The sequence below is a fragment of the Aedes aegypti genome, chromosome 1 (assembly GCF_002204515.2).
Source record: "Aedes aegypti strain LVP_AGWG chromosome 1, AaegL5.0 Primary Assembly, whole genome shotgun sequence".
NCBI lineage: Eukaryota > Metazoa > Arthropoda > Insecta > Diptera > Culicidae > Aedes > Aedes aegypti.
This window is the reverse complement of record NC_035107.1, coordinates 54978102-54995770: the sequence shown is the minus strand read 5'-3', so window position 1 is coordinate 54995770 and position 17669 is coordinate 54978102. Positions and strand designations below refer to the sequence as shown.

The following is a 17669-nucleotide window of genomic DNA, read 5'->3' as shown; positions in this document are numbered from 1 at the left end:
ATCCGTGCTCTTGAAAATTTGAGGTTTGGCTTCGATTCATCTTCACCTTAATGCTTGCGGTTACTTGGGACGTCAACTTGGCGGTCGTATCTCGGAAACAACCTCTTACTTTTTTTCATTGATATGCACTCTTTATCTAATAATACACCGTAAAATGGGGTGTTAAGGGATGAAAAAAAATTCTACCTAAATTTCGAGCAACTTCTAGTATGTCATTGATTGAACAAAATACAGACCTATCATTCTCCCGACGTGTATATCAAAAGCCAATTACAATGAAGATGATCATATGGCAGATTTCTGAGATAATCATAAAAATGTGTGATTTTTGACAAATATGCAAAATGGGGTGTTAAGGAATTTGAGCTTTATAAATAAAACTATATTTTACCAACAACAACAAAAAAAAAATATTTTGGTCAACATCGTTGATGTGATCATTCTAAAGATGATATTACTTCAAAATAATTCAAGTTGGAACTCCTGGAAACGTTAACCGTTTTATATTCCCTGCTAAATCTCTCATATATATTGATTCTATTTTTAAGCAAGCTATGAGTGCATCGCACAATTGTCTTAAAATATTTTTTTTGCAATTTCTCATCGTAATAGGCTGTCACTCTAATCTGACATGAAACGGCCTACTTTCCTGCACTGCATTAAGGAGTGTGGTAATAGTCATTACGCAACTGAAACCAGTGCTGTAATGATTCATTACGCAACGCTTTCTCATTACGTAACTGTTTGAGTTGCGTAATAAATCATAACACAACAAATTGTAAAATAATGATGAATGCATTCCGATATGGCTTCTGGTACCCTTAAGTGGTATTCTATGAAACTTCAAAAAATGTAGTACACAACACGTTGGAGAACTCGATTTTTACAGAACACAGATACAGAATACAGATTTTTTAAGTGTCCAATTTGCCTTTTAAGTAAAGCACCACACCAAATAACGGATTTGTATGTAACACCCAGTAGCATGATCTGAAAAAAATCCTAACAAAAAGTTTCCAATATAAAGCGGAAATCGCACACACTATACTACAATGTACTCAATGCTCGACAACACTTAACACATGCCCACAAAGCCTTAAAAGTTTTCCAAAAAGAGATCAGGAATAACCTTATATTGTTATTGTTTATCTAGGACGTAGGTAAAGCTTAATAGAATCAATAGCTTCAAAATCATCTCATATTTCCAAACTTTACACCAATCCGATGGAACAGCTTTTGAAAATATTATCATGAAAACCCCATATTCACATTAATCAGTTTTTATGTACATTTTCTAACCAATTTTACCAAATTTTGAGATAAGTCATTTTTGATGATATTCAGTGACTTACGAATGATCCGTTAACTTTCCATGCAGGTTAATAACTTCACGGAACAACTCAAAGCTATATTGAAATACATTACGGCATAAATCTAATGAGTTTAGTAACTTAGAAAAGTTAGAATAGACAATCCCTTAACACCCCACTTAATTCCAAAACGAGACTTTTTTCATAAAAGTTCCTAAAAATCGAAACCCACATATAATTTAAAGAAGTTTTTGTCTGTACTATGATCTCAAATAAATTTACTTATCTTCTACGTTACTCACGAAATTTTCTCTAATATATTTCATGGGTTTGTATATGAATGTATTTAGCCCATAAAATTCGAACAAAAATGTTTCGAAACGTTTTCAATATCTAGAAACCACAATACTTCATATTAATAGACAGCTCTTATTACATAATGCAGCTCACAATCCTCCGAAAAAAATGAGCCTTTCAGATGACTTATATATCGACTTTCAACGTTTCTGTGATTTTTCGAACATGATTGAGAAGTTCAATCCCTTAACACCCCACGAGTCCTTAACACCCCATTTTACGGTACTTACTTACTTACTGATTGGATATATGAACAGCGCTTAATTGTTCTGAAATATTTGAACTATAAGTGGGAAACGGATTGAAATGAGCACATTAGTGGGGGGCAAAATTTAGATTCTCGCTCCAGTCTACTTTTTGGATTGCATTTAGGTCTCATACCACCTGTGCAAAATTTCAGCTCGATCGGAGAAACTATATTTTAGCGCCAGTCGTTCAAAGTTTGTATGGGATTTACTATGGGAAAACTTACTTTTGTAAAGAAAAATCGCCAAAGGTCGCCCATTGATCTCTATAAAAATTCTGAATACAGACCTCGATAGGTATTTTTACGATGAAGAATATTGTCGAAGACCGCGAAACAATCCGATCTCATTTCCTTTTCTAATCCTAAGAGGATTCTGAAGCAAATTCAAAGAGGTTAAATGTGAATCTTAAGAGGCTTCTGATGATAATTCTGAGAGGATTCTAATGGTCACACTAAGAAAATTCTGATGAGAATCCTGAGAGAAAGCTGTAAATCCCGCATAGATTTTTTTTCTAAATCCTGCGTTGAAGCTTACACACTTAGATTTTATTACCGAAGTCGGTAAAATTTTACTTGGTTTTTGAACAGCAGAGTTAACTCAGTAAAATTTATTGCTACCGAAAACTCCGTAAAACTATACATTCATGCGCTGTAAAAAAATGCTGATTTTGTCAGTAGTTTTTGCTGCACATACAATGCTTTTTTTTCTATCTTTATTAACGAGATTTTTAGCCCTGGGCTAGTTCATCTCGGGTCTAACGGCTTTACTTCCCTTCCGAAGGAAGTCGTCACTGAAATTTTTAGTGACTATGCCGGGGATGGGATTCGAACATACAATGCTGTCTTTTTTGGTAAAATTGGTTTATTTACAATAATTTGCTGAGTTTCTCAGCTTATAAAATGAAACCCAGCATTCATAAATAATCCTGTTTTGCCTCTTGGATTTATTCAATTGTGCATTTTATTAACATCAAGCAGAATTTCTGTCCAAGCACGTTCCTAACGGATCTTTCCAAATTCAAATATGTATGCCAGCTCTTCATGGTAGGATTCAACAAAAGGCACCAGCAATTAAATTAAGTTATTGACGATCGCGGAATGTTAACGAGATTTATTCACTAGATTATTTCTAGGAATGTGTTGAATTGCGATGGAATTTAATTTCGATTTGATTTTAGTGAGGACAACAGGAAAATATAACAATTGGTAACAGAAAGATCCGCTCCTGCTTTTCCCCACCGACAAAATTGATTTGCAACAATTTGATCGATGGAGTGGAATCTAATAATTTGTTCGATCGCAGAGCGATTCTCCTTTTCTGCGATATCCAATAGTCGGTAGTCAAATAATCTTACAATGTTATAAATATACCTACCATCAGTAAGCCAAGATAACAAGATAACAGCATAAAGAATCAAAAAAAGATTTCCATTCAGGAAGCGACACCAAGAATCCGTTGAAATTTGTGAAAAGTCCCCGAGTTGTTGCTGGCATTTCCATGCGTGCGCTCAATAATGTTTTTTTTTTCGTTTTGAGGACTGTTCAGTAACAGCATATCTTGAACAGATAAATCAGTAATTATTTTTACTGACTTTCTCTTTTTACTGATGAGTTCCAACAAATCCAAACATTTACGATACACGCAGCAATTTCAGATACTGTATTCGGTAAAAGTTGAAAATGTGTACTGAATAACAGTAAACTTCAACAAAAGTAGTTGATAAGTCGGTAAACTATACATTTTACAGGCGAGAAGCGTAAAATAAATTACCGAACTGAGAAATGAAAATTGTGTGTGTATGCAGTAGCGCAACAGGGATTTGGCTCTAGAGAGGTTTTTGTAAAATTGAGGGTTTTTTTTTTTCGAAAGTAAAACGAATTGAAAATTTGTCTACATAATCTAACGTCTAAAGACCCAAAATTTATAAATTTCAGCTTCTCTCGCCTATGCTAGGCACAAATTTTTCATATGAACGTAATTCGCTAGTCAAAGAGAATCACTTTTAGCTGGTGAAATTTTCCAAAACTTCTCCAAATAACTCTTATTTCAAATAATATTTCATTCTTAACAAAAGATTTATATAAAATCATCCGAAAATTTCACTATACAAATATGAATGGTTGAACGCGATAACAATGTTCTGACATTGATTAAATCTACATCTTTCGTAGTTTTTTCGAAAGTTTTGGTGCACATATATGCACGTGCGAAGCATCTCATGTACCGTAAACCGGGGGCAAATTGATCACTTTTTTACAACCTTTTGCTGTGTTGTCCTTCTTAATTCAAATATTGTCAAATAAATTTCGACAAAACAAGTACTCCATTGATCTTTATCAGTTTATGTAATTGAATATTCATGAAATAATATTTAACATATCAGAAAAATAGTTTTAATAACAAAAAATTAGAATGACACATTGGGGCGAAATTGATCACTATATAACAAAACAGGTTTAAGAATAAAAAAATCCCTATCTACTAAATTTGGGTCTCCTGAATCTGAATATGATATCAAAATTCTTACAACTCGAGTATTGGATCATTTTATTGCAAAACTAAACTATGATAATCTGCCTAATACGCCTAAATGTAGGCAATTTCCATGGAAATAAGCACATTATTTGAGAATAAATGGTTTTATGAGCAAAACACTATACTTGCTATGCTGTATGATAACAAAAAAGGGTTCAGTGGTTCATACTTAAGCTTACACAACATTTTAAACACTCAAAGTTAACATCTAAGCATAGCACCAGTGGATTGTTTAGCACCGACAATTCTAATTGTATTGTTTACACCTGCAAAAAGTGTGAATATTTCTATGCAAATCTGACCCTAATAAAAATGATATAGTTCAAAATCATTATAAGGCATCTATAAACTTGAAAACATGGAATGTTTGTGGTGCCAACGATACCTTTGGCATCGTCGGGAGGAAATGTTTCTTGTTACCGACCTGATCAAATTCGCCCCAGTGATCAATTTGCCCCCGGATTACGGTATATCTTGCGAGGATACTGATAAGAATTGTTTGAGGATTCTGAGTGATCTCTAAATGCATTCAACAGAAACTTTATAGTATTTTAATCCTTTTTTATTTCAGGATTCTCAATCGAATCAAATTTTAAAAAAATCAATGGAACTTTGTTCCTATGCCCGAGTTTCAGTACAACAATCGAATATATCCAAAATACTCAATTTTAGCTTCCGATAGTTTGACCCTGATAAAAAAGTTGGATTTTATATTTCTCGTGTTGAGAATATCCTTCAAGTGTTCATTTACGTGTCAAATAATATTTTGTTAAAATATGAAATAAAATTCTGGAACCAAACACCGGGATACTCAACGAAACCTATGATGACCCCCTTATCTTCAAAATGTTCCAACTTTACCTCTAAAAGTTTCAATTTGCTTAAATAGTGTTATTTGATTTTTCGTATAATGGCTGTTTTTTAATGATAAAAATCGGTCTTTTAAACCAAAAATGGGACTCGAAAACTGGACCTTAAATGGTCACCTGTGTTCAAAAATTAACAAAAAGTTTTCCGATGGTAATTTTTGTCGAGTGTATATGACAAAGTATGGAAATTAACATTTGATTTGAATTGATTTTCCGGGATCGTATACTAATATTTTCGGGCTGTCAAATAGCCAAGTGATTATAGAGATCCATCAATGATCCACATGAGCTCGCAAGATGTGTGTGATATATTTTCACATAAATACATTCAAAATATATTGAAATTTTACCAAGAATCAGTGGTGGAATAGGAGGTGTACACTACATTTTCAGTCATGTATCCATATTGGCCACCGGTATCCGAATCTTTGAGGATGCATTTGGAGGTGCAACTTATTCCCTCACACAACACTGTTAAAATTTTGAGAACTGATCAATTGAGTCAAAAAATAGTTCATAGTTTGTTGATGTCATACATAAACGTAACTTCCCTATCGTTGTTACGATAAAAACGTGTGTTGTCATACATATTCTATGAATAAAAGCATGAAACGAGCTCATCAGTTGATCTGCCATCTTTGACTGAGTAGCCACTAATCACTAATTGCGAAAGAGAACACGATTGATTGGGCCTTCATGAAGCACTGCCCAGTCAGCAAACTGTATATCGCCTCCACTTTTGTACTCTCTCTCTTACGCTAACATTTATGAGTTTGTGTTGACTGGGTATGAGCTTTTAATATTAATATGCAACGGAACTAGAACTGGTACGATACAGATGCTTTTATTGATACATATTTGATACCATTTTTGGAATGCATTTCTTTGAAAGATGTTTCACGTGTTACTTGGGTGAGAAGAAGGCTCTGTTCCAGAAGTGTAGTTGAAGAAAATTCAGCAGATAATTGACGTGTATAGTTCCATGAGTTCTTGCCTATTTCAGTGAAATCCTTCATATGTGATCACGAAGCAATAAACAACGATACCATATTATGTGGCCCTATGATGGCCCTCCTCTAGTGACGATCATGCTCCGTAATTTACTCACGTTGCTTCCCCCCGAAAACACCATTCCAGGGATCGCGTGCGTGGGCGGCAGTGGGTGGTTGGACGTGTGTGAAAAGTGAAAATACCACACTCGTAAACTTCAGCTCGTCCAATTTATCTCTAATTATTAGCAAAACGTCTCTACGTATGCGTAAATACTACTGTATAACAGTTGACGAGCGAAGTAGAACTATGGCACATTTTGGCAACGTTTATGCGGTGCGAAATGTCTTCCCTTGCCTCTACAGTATTGGAAAATACATTTGCAGCTTTTTTTCGATTTTCCATACAAAATAATCGACTTCTAAAGTTTAGATCTATGTTATTTATGGACGGATTTGAGTGAAATTTAAACTACGCGTCTGGCATAATTTGAATGTTAACATATATTTTTGAGCTCATTCCTTGTTGAGCTACCGTGCGAGACAGTCGATAGTTCTCGTGTGTCCGGGTTCACCCCCGTTCTTCCCAAATATTTGGTTGTTAGTTAGTGCAAAGTGTGTTTATTGCAGTGAAAAGCCTTAGTTCGGCTTGGAAGCGGAACACTTTCGGCGAAGCCATTGTGTTGCCGTTAAATCGAGTTTTGCGCAAAACTGTTAAACGTTTTCGCCAACGCGTGGATTTTTCCGATCACGTGCATCGTTGAAAGCAGCCTGCACCCCGTCCCGTGTGCTACCTGTGTGCAGTGCAGTGTGTTCATCGGCTATAGTGTGTGTATAGCGTAAGAGCAGAGAGAGTGAGAGACCAACCACACATCCACAAGTACCAGTGAGCGGTTCTTCGGATCACGTGTACCGTCGAGGACAGCCCGTACCTCGTCCCGTGTGCTACCTGAGTGCAACGCAGTGATCATCATCTGTAGTGTGCGACAGCGGAGACGCGCCAGCGAACGGTCGTCCGCCATTTGCTACCTCTCCCCAAGCGTAGACGCCCATCGGTTACAGCATCATCGACGACGACGTCTGCGTGGATAGAGTAAAAGATAAGTACCTCTCGTTGTTCTTCTCCTCTTCACGACTCTTTTGATTAGTTTTTACTGTGTGTGAAAGTTTTCCCTCTTCCCATTCCCCTTTGTATGTGTGTTTTTTCAGTTTGATTCAATTTCCATTTCTGTGGCTAGTGTTAGTTTAAGTTATTCGTGCGCCCCTTTGCGGTGTTAAGCTACCGCAATGGGTGTAGATGATGATGGCGGGGGAACGTCGTATCCCCTCACTGAGTCTTCGAATGTGTTGAACCAACAAAACACAAACACCTCTATGCCCAATCCATGTGTGTCCCCTCAATCTGATGTGTCTCAAATGGACACAAATAATCAATCATCTCCGACGTCCCCCCGCCTCAAGGCCTACCCGCCCGACTCTGATGGGCCTTTTGTTGTTTTCTTTCGATCCAAAGGCAAACGGTTGAACACTATTCAGATCAGTAAGGATCTGACTAAGCGATTCTCTTCCGTTGTCGCCATTGACACAGTGGGTTCTGGTAAGCTGCGCGTCACCGTCAGTGACCGTAAACAGGCCAATGAGATTGTGGCCTGTGAGCTCTTTACTCGTGAGTACCAAACTTATCTACCGAGCCATCGGGTTGAGATTGCGGGAGTGGTCACCGAAGGCAGTATGACCTGCGAAGAATTGATGCAGGGTTGTGGTCGCTTCAAAAACCCTTCTCTCCCATCTGTCCCCATACTGGAATGCAAGCAATTGCATTCCGTATCCCTGGTGGGAGATAAGAAGATCTATTCGCATTCAGACTCCTTCTGTGTGACCTTTTCCGGATCTGCTTTGCCGAATTTTCTAGTAATCGGCAAACTTCGTTTACCTGTGCGGCTGTACGTACCGAAGGTAATGAATTGCACCAATTGCAAGCAGCTGGGCCATACTGCCCAGTATTGCTGCAATAAACCTCGCTGTGCTTCTTGCGGAGAGAGACATGTGGATGGTGCATGTAGTATACCGCCAAAATGCGTTTATTGCAACGAAAGTCCACCACATGCCCTCGAAAACTGCCCAACGTACGTACGCCGGCAGCAACATCAGCGACGATCTTTAGAGCAGCGCTCTCGGCGTAGTTTTGCCGAGATGTTGAAAAAGGCTGCTCCGTCTGCTGAATCACAAAATATCTACTCTTCTCTGTCTCTTGATGATCAGGGCTCTGACTCTGAGGTTGGTGAAGGAATTTCCTTCGTTTTCAAGGGTTCATCGAGGAAGCGTGTGAGACTCCAGAGACCCACAAAAAAGCCTCGGAATCTGCCTAGCAGTGATGACCCACCAACCATGAAAAATACTAAGCCTGTCGCGAAAGTCTCAAAGCTTTCGCCTCCTGGATTCAAACTCCAAGAGGAAAGAGACTTTCCGCCGCTACCGGGAAAATCTAAAATCCCAAATATTCCAAAATTTCAGACTGCTCAGCCAAAAGAAAGCTCGCATTCGGAGCCCCTAGGACAACCTCAGGGCGTTCCTATGTTTACGCTTTCTGGCATAATGGATATCATCCTTAACTTCTTCAATGCTTCCGACCCAGTGAAGAACATTGTCAAAGGATTGCTTCCATGTGTGACTCCTCTTTTGAAGCAGCTGGCTTCTAGAATGCCCCTCCTTGCAACGATCATATCTTTTGATGGATAAATTATCCACAGAGGTCGAAGATATGATTTCTGTTCTACACTGGAACTGTCGTAGTATTATGCCTAAATTAGATAGTTTTAAATTTTTAGTTAATAATTTACAGTGCGATGTTTTTGCGTTATCAGAAACATGGCTAACACCTGATGTGACCCTTCCTTTCCATGATTTTAATATTATTCGCCTGGATCGATCCGACTCATATGGAGGAGTGCTTTTGGGGATCAGAAAGCATCACTCGTTCTACAGAGTCGATCTGCCGCCGATGTCAGGCATTGAAGTCGTTGCATGTCAGGTGACTATCCGAGGCAAAAGCCTCAGTGTCGCCTCCATATATCTTCCTCCGAGATCGGCGATATCTCGCAGAGATCTCTCTCACATCTGCTCAGTTATGCCTGAACCACGGTTGTTCATTGGGGATTTCAACTCCCACGGAACAGGCTGGGGGGAACTGTATGACGACCACAGATCAACGTTGATATATGACCTCTGCGACGACTTCAATATGACAATTCTCAACACTGGGGAAGTTACACGAGTGGCACCTCCAGCTCAAGATGGAAGTCCTAGGGATAGCCGTTTAGACCTCTCAATATGTTCAAGCTCGTTATCGCTGGATTGTTCATGGAGGGTAATCCAGGATCCCCATGGTAGCGATCACTTGCCGATCGTAGTTTCAATTTCCAATGGAACACAACAGTCTCCATCCATCGATCTCGCCTACGACCTCACGAAACACATTGACTGGGGAAAATACGCGGAAACGATCATTGATGGAGAACAAGCGGTAGAAGTACTTCCTCCGTTGGAAGAGTATCGATTTTTATCCGAGTTGATTCTCAACAGCGCGCTTCAAGCACAACGCCGTCCTGTGCCAAGTCCGTCGGTTCGTAAGAAGCCTCCCAATCCGTGGTGGGATGACGAGTGTAAGGAACTCTATCGCGAGAAATCCGCTGCGTTTAAAGACTTTCGGAAACGCGGTTCAATTGACAACTATGAGCGCTATTCTTCCCTTGAACGCAAGTTCAAAAGCTTGGTTAAAGCGAAGAAAAGCGGTTATTGGCGTCATTTTGTGGAAGGATTATCGCGTGAGACCTCGTTAAGAACGCTTTGGACCGTCGGAAGAAGAATGCGTAATACATCGTCAGTTAATGAGGATCGAGAGAGCTCTCCTCGGTGGATTATCGATTTTGCTAAGAAAGTTTGTCCGGATTCCGTTCCTGTTGATCGCGTGCGTCGAGATATTCCGGTGGATAGGGACGCCATGGATAGACCGTTTTCGATGGTTGAATTCTCACTTGCTCTCCTTTCATGTAACAATTCCGCTCCAGGAATGGATCGAATCAAGTTCAATTTGCTTAAGGGCCTCCCTGACGTCGCAAAGAGGCGCCTATTGAACTTGTTTAATCACTTTCTGGAGTGTAACATTGTTCCGGATGACTGGAGGCAGGTGAGAGTAATAGCCATTCAAAAACCCGGGAAACCAGCGTCGAACTATAATTCGTACCGTCCAATTGCGATGTTGTCGTGTATTCGCAAGTTGTTAGAGAAGATGATTCTCTTTCGACTGGATAAATGGGTTGAATCGAATGGCATGCTGTCAGATACGCAGTTTGGTTTTCGCAAAGCCAAAGGAACGAACGACTGTCTTGCGCTGCTTTCTTCAGAAATTCAACTTGCCTTTGCCCAAAAGGAGCAGATGGGTTCAGTGTTTTTGGATATTAAGGGTGCTTTTGACTCAGTTTGTGTTGATGTCCTTTCCGACAAACTTCACGCAAGTGGCCTTTCATCAATTTTGAACAATTTTTTGTACAATTTGTTGTCCGAGAAGCATATGAGTTTTACTCATGGAAACTTGTCAGTTTCACGAATTAGCTACATGGGTCTCCCCCAGGGATCATGTCTGAGTCCCCTTCTTTATAATTTTTATGTGAGAGACATTGATGACTGTCTCATGGAAAATTGCTCGTTGAGACAGCTTGCAGACGACTGTGTTGTTTCTGTCACAGGATCAACAGCAGCTGAACTACAAGGACCCTTACAAGATACTCTGGACAATTTGTCCACTTGGGCCTTAAAGCTGGGTATCGAATTCTCTGCGGAGAAAACTGAGATGGTTGTCTTTTCAAAGAAACACAAACCTGCCAAGTTTCCGCTTACACTCATGGGTAAGACAATCACTCATAGCATGTCTTCTAAATATCTCGGGGTCTGGTTCGACGCCAAATGCACCTGGGGGAAACACATTGCGTATCTGACACAGAAATGCCAAAAACGAATCAACTTCATGCGAACTATAACCGGAACATGGTGGGGAGCCCATCCGGAAGATCTGATCAAGCTGTACCAAACAACCATCTTGTCGGTCTTAGAGTATGGTAGCTTTTGTTTTCAATCCGCGGCGAAAACACATATGCTGAAGATACAGCGGATTCAGTACCGTTGTCTTCGCATCGCGCTAGGCTGCATGAACTCGACTCACACAATGAGTTTAGAGGTACTTGCAGGAGTACAGCCCCTGACAGATCGTTTCGCGGAGTTAACACTCAGGTTCCTCATCCGTTGTGAGGTTCTAAATCCATTGGTTATTGAAAACTTCGAAAAGCTGCTTGAACATAATCCTCAAACTCGTTTCATGAGTGTGTACTACTGGTACATGACGCTGGAGGTCAGCCCATCTTCGGTTAACACCAATCGTGACAACTTCCTAGACTTCGACTGTTCCACTGTAGTATTTGATTTGTCTATGAAGCAAGATATCCATGGTATACCAGATCACTTTCGTTCAAAGTTTATCCCTCCCATGTTTGCAAGTAAATTCGGGCATGTCAGCGAGAACCGACAGTTCTTCACTGATGGGTCAAAAATGGATGACATCACTGGTTTCGGTGTTTTCAACGTTTTTCATAGCGCCTCCTTCATGCTTCAAAAGCCATGTTCTGTATATGTTGCTGAGCTAGCAGCTATACATTACACCTTAGAGTACATCAGTTCTCTCCCACCCGAGCACTTCTTCATTTTTTCCGACAGTCTAAGCTCTCTGGAGGCTGTTCGATCAATGAAGCCGGTGAAGCACTCAGCGTACTTCCTGAATAGAATACGCCAAGCATTGAGTGCTTTGTCAAATCGCTCTTACACTATTACCCTAGCTTGGGTCCCTTCCCATTGCTCCATTCCGGGCAATGAGAAAGCGGACTCTCTGGCTAAGGTAGGCGCTAAAGAAGGCGATGTTTACGAGCGTCAAATCGCCTTCGATGAATTTTTTTGCATTGGCCCGTCGGGAGACCTTGATCAGCTGGCAACAGAAATGGAGAGACGGAGAAATGGGTAGATGGCTGCATTCCATATTTCCACAGGTGTCGAAAAAACCATGGTTTAAGGGGTTGGGCATGAGCCGTGATTTCATTCGTGTCATGTGTCGGCTTATGTCCAATCACTATTCGTTAAGCGCGCATACCCACCGTATTGGGCTCTCAGAAAGCAATCTCTGTGTTTGCGGCGTGGCTTACCAGGATATTGAAAATGTTGTATGGGGCTGCGGTGAGCATCGTAGCATCAGATCTGATCTGACTGAAACTCTCCGGATCCGAGGAAGACAGCAGAAACCTGTTAGGGAAGTGTTGGCGGGCCTTGATTTGGAATATATGAATTTTATTTACCTGTTCTTGAAGCGTATCAATATCCGTGTTTGATTGTCGTTTGTTCCCTGCCTTTTGTTTTCCCCTTCAAATTGTCCTCTTCTCGTCGTGTCTCCCACAAACCGTTTCTGTTTAGTTTCGTTACAGATCTGGATATCCTGTCCCATGAACATAGAAATCTAGCTTAAGAAATCCCGAAAAATCCTTTCCTTTCCTGTTGTATAAATGTATTCACTAACCTTAAAACTTCCCTATACTAACATAGTTTTTAAAATAAATAAAATGTAAACAATGTAAAAAAAGAAAAGATTTCGGCTCTGTTATGCCCTACGGCACCTGAGCCTTCCAAATAAACGAGTTAAGTAAAAAAAAAAAAAAAAAAAATATATTTTTGAGCAGTGATGCGAAAAGTACTGGAGCAAACATTTACCGCCTCTACATTGACATCTTTCTACACGACCATCAAAATCCAAAGCAAACCATGACCGTTAAAAACCAAAAAATGTCACGGCTCTTCAAAACTGTAATCTTCTTCTTCCTAACGTTTTTCAACCCCGAATGCGAAATGACTCGAGCACAGTGGTGACACGATTTTTGCGGTTTTCGGGGTTTTGCATTTTTGCTCGATAAAGGTAGCATGAAATTGAACTTGTTTATATGTATCGCAACGGAATGATTGTGCTCTTTCTGTTGGAGCTAATAGATTTCAATTAGTTGAAAACACTAGCAAAATATTAGCGATTGAATGATTTAACACTTTTTTCAATCATTCACCTTGGAATGGCTGCCCGAAAACGGTCATAGTGGAGAGACAAAAATAGTCAAGTAGTGTGTGAACCGTTGGCAGCGCAACGCCTGATGGTATTGATGCTGCTGCTGCTTTGTATTTTGGTTGAATGGCAGAATCGATGAACTGTGGTGAATTGTGGTCACAGTTCCCAAGACTGTTTTTGAGTAATTCTTCCATCCACGAGACAAACAGTAAAACTGATTTTGATGGAGTGAAATTTTTGACGAAAAATCATAAACGATTTATCTTAAAATATGAAAAATTGGAAAAGTAGCAAATGAATTGTCCAATACTGTATAATAGAATCTCATCTTCGCCATCGCCATCATTATTGCCATCATCACAGCCGTCACCATTCACAACAATATCAGAGAGAATCGTCGACTTCGTCATCCTCTGCGAGTTCGCACTGTCAGTGCTTGATCACGCGAAATCGATCGATATAAAATTAGAGAGACGTGAAACTTTGTGTTTCTTCTTTCTTTTTTTCCGCGTGCCCTCGGCCATAAAGCACTATAGCTATACTGACAGTCAGTGGTGTGGCTGCGGTTGTTTTTCTTCACGAGCGATACGTGACACGCCATTAGCGGAATCGTGATGACGGTGAACCTGCCATGCCACAGTCAGTGGTGTGTTTATGGAAGGGCACGCACACCAATGTGAATGGCAATGTTATTTTGTTTCAAGTTCGATATTGAGTGCTGAATGTACTATCGTTCAATATTTTCACAAAATATTTTAATTTTCAGCAGAGTGTGACCTTTTTTTTAGCCCACCCTAATGTAGAAAAGTCAATCAATCATCAGATTTTATTGGAGCATCCTCGAAGTTGATGTTGGTTTGGAGGAAAATTATCAAGGTAGGCTAGTCGACAACCAGTAAGGATCGTCCAAACCCTTGGATACAAATTAACCTCTGGCCCTCACAAATCTCTTCCACGAGTTGATCGAAGAGAATGGCCGCCTACTATGGGTTTCGTACTTAGTAAACAAACGGTATTTACGTCAACTGACCTGGTAAAGAAATAAGAACTATAATTCGAAATTCGGGGGCCCAGATAGCCATAGCGGTAAACGCGCAGCTATTCAGCATGACCAAGCTGAGGGTCGTGGGTTCGAATCCCATCGGTCGAGGATCTTTTCGGGTTGGAAATTTTCTCGACTTCCCAGGGCATAGAGTATCTTCGTACCTGCCACACGATATACACATGCAAAAATGGTCATTGGCATAGTAAGCTCTCAGTGAATAACTGTGGAAGTGCTCATAAGAACACTAAGCTGAGATGCAGGCTCTGTCCCAGTGGGGACGTAACGCCAGAAAGAAGAAGAATTCGAAATTCGATACATTTTCGCACGTATACTCCAGAAAAGTTGTAATGAAAACTTTTCAAATTGACGTGCAAAATAATATCATGTATTCTGTTCAACAGATTTAGGCCGCTGAAGGAGTACTTCGTCGGCTACTAAAAAAGTTTTCGTGAGAGCCGATCAACGGCAGAGCAAATTTTTACTTTGCCACAAATCCTTGATAAATTCTGGGTATACCGCTTGTAGACTTACTATCTGTGTATTGATTTCAAGGCAGTGAAGAAAAGTGTAATGAGTTATGGCTGATAATAATAGAACATGGAACAAAAGGCTATAAAATCGCATTAGAGTCAAACTTGTTTACTAAGGATGGCATGCAATTTTCTATTGCAGATCAACTGCACACGAATCAACAGTACACGGAAAACCCTTTGTCCCTTCGCACCGCACCCAACATACGCCCATGGCAGCGCAGTATAAAAAAAAACACGCGAAATCAATAGCTCGCACACGAAAAGGAGACCACCGTCATAAAAGAGAATTGCACCTGCACTCACATTTTCCGCTCAAATTGTGTACCAACCTGTCCGAATTTAGAACGAACATAGTAGACTACGTCGTCGTCGTCGTTGCCGTCGCCGCGATGGATGGATGGAGTAGGCGTTGGAAGATCCTGTGAACTGCTGTGGCGCTATTGCCGTTCGTTCCAAGACAGCTCTAAGGAGGCCTTGGACGGATGATCGGGGCGCAGCACACAAATACACGGCCTGCTGTGAGTCTCGCTGGCGCTCCCACCACCAGCCAGCAGCTGCTTTAGTCACGCACTAAAGCTCTTCGACTCCTACCTTTCTTTTCACTTGAATCGTGCCGTACAGAGCACGGTAGCAATATCTATATAAAAAAACGAAGAATTCGCACAAAATCACACTCACTCTCACTCACTTTCGACCGTACGTGTACTACGCTGCTAATGCGGTCGAATCTGTACTAGCCCCAACTGATGGTGTTATAATAGACGGATGGTCAGGCATTCGCAAGTGAAAATTTGAACTTGAAAAAATGTCGGCTACTCTTTTTTTCCGTCGTTGTCACAGCCGCCGCCGTAGTCGTGATTCATTCACTCGTTTTAGACTCGTTGGTTACCAAACACAGACTATCGGCGCGACTATCCGAAATTGATCGAGCGATTCACGGGAGATTCACTCGCGAAAGCAGGCAATGAAGAGGTTGAAAATTTCACGAAAAAATCCACCGATTCTGGACCACGGTTGCGATTTTCTACGTTTTAACCACCGGTGCGCGGCGAATATGCTCGTGATTCCTTTTTCGGGATTGTTCACGGCTGGATCTCCGTTCTTTTCCTTTTTTCTTCCCCAAATTGCGGAGGAGAGGGTGGTTCTCGTTACTCTGATGCGTGTGTACACCGAACGAAGCGCAGAAGACGACTGCCAAAATAAGGTAAAATGAAAAATGTCAAAAAAGATTTTTTTTTCTTTCGTCGTATTGCTCGACACTTGGGACGAATTCCGCACGCATACCAGAAGGGCTTGTCTGCCGTTTGGATCAATCAGGTGAACGGCGATTGCATGTATGCTCCGCGAATAGAACAGGTAGTTTTGGCACAGTGTTTACAATACAAAGATGGCGGTGTTGGTGCGCAAGATTTCACTGGCAACTGTGAGCGTACCTCTGCATTAGTTTAGCCATCTTGGTTGTTAACTGATACTCTCGAGCAGTGACGCGTTTAACGTTTCGCGACTCATGGCACACTTAGGATTTTAGTGGTCACTTTTTGTTGAAGCAAGTTCGTTGACGTTGTCGTAGGGATGGAATATCGGTCAGGACAGCGATTATACATTATAATTTTAAATGACACCAGACAATGTCGACCTGCATGTGCTGCACGTTATTTTTCTGTATCACCGCTTGATTTAAAATACATGAGTGGATCTTCTTTAGTCGGTATTCCACGCTTGATACAAAGCCTTGTAAGCAACAGATGGACTTCGGAAATAGGGAGGATGACTGGAATGTTACTTATCTTTTTGTTTTCACACTGAAGTTAAATGAAAAGTTGAACCTTACAAATGCACATTTTTCGTATAACCTGACCTGGTGCACCTGGTCAATCTACCTAGCTCGCTGCCCCTCACGCCTTCTCGTTCCGACTGGCATCGAAGCGAACACCATCTTTCAGAATACTAGGTTCGCCGCAGAGTTGGACGAGCTTGTGGTTTATTCTTCGTCGCCACAATTACCTGCGGCGCTGATTATCCATTATCATTTTTTTATGTATGTAAAAAAGATTCTTTAGCTTTCTTCACTTACTGATTCACTCGAATGTTTGTAAACATAAAATGACAACCGATTTTATTTTATCATACTAAATTTTCGATTCAACAAAAACAATTAGGTAAAGATAAAATCGTACCGAAAACATTATTACTATTGAAAATTTTGTTGTTTCAAAAATAAGGCAACATCGAATTGAACAACTAAAAGGATTAATACAATGGGCATTTAACAGGTTATTTCTAATGACTTTGATTTTAGAATCAAAGCAGCAATTCTATTCTGCGTGTATGTTTTACATGGATTTTTTTTTCTATCCAGCTTTTTACGCTAGCTATAAAAGTGTAGGGGGTGATTCGATTTTGACATTTCTTGCTACAGATTTTATGGTTTGGTCTTAGTAGGCAATGATTGCAAATTGTTTATTGAACTGTCAAATATTTTCACTGTATCTATTTTCGACTACAATTCCTTTGTTCTGCCTGGATTATTAGTAATTTAATTCTTATTTTACCATTTTAGGAACCGTAAGACCACAAATTTATAAATGGAAACAGCTGCTTCACCAAACCAATGGAAATTTCAATAGTTTTTGAAG

The 17669-nt window shown here is 40.3% G+C and overlaps 1 protein-coding gene across 4 annotated transcripts in view; it reads right to left on the bottom strand.

Annotated features, from left to right (window-relative positions):
- The window catches only part of LOC5574012 (ubiquitin carboxyl-terminal hydrolase 2), a 62936-nt gene extending 46706 nt beyond the window's left edge, over nucleotides 1-16230 (bottom strand). For 2 of the 4 annotated variants that reach the window (XM_021852720.1, XM_021852783.1), the window contains exon 1: nucleotides 15363-16230. The gene's annotated coding sequence lies outside the window, so the exon portion shown is untranslated. The remainder of the gene's footprint in view (nucleotides 1-15362) is intronic. The other 2 variants (XM_021852839.1, XM_021852676.1) reach the window with 2 other exon arrangements.
- Between the last annotated feature and the right edge of the window lie 1439 nt (nucleotides 16231-17669).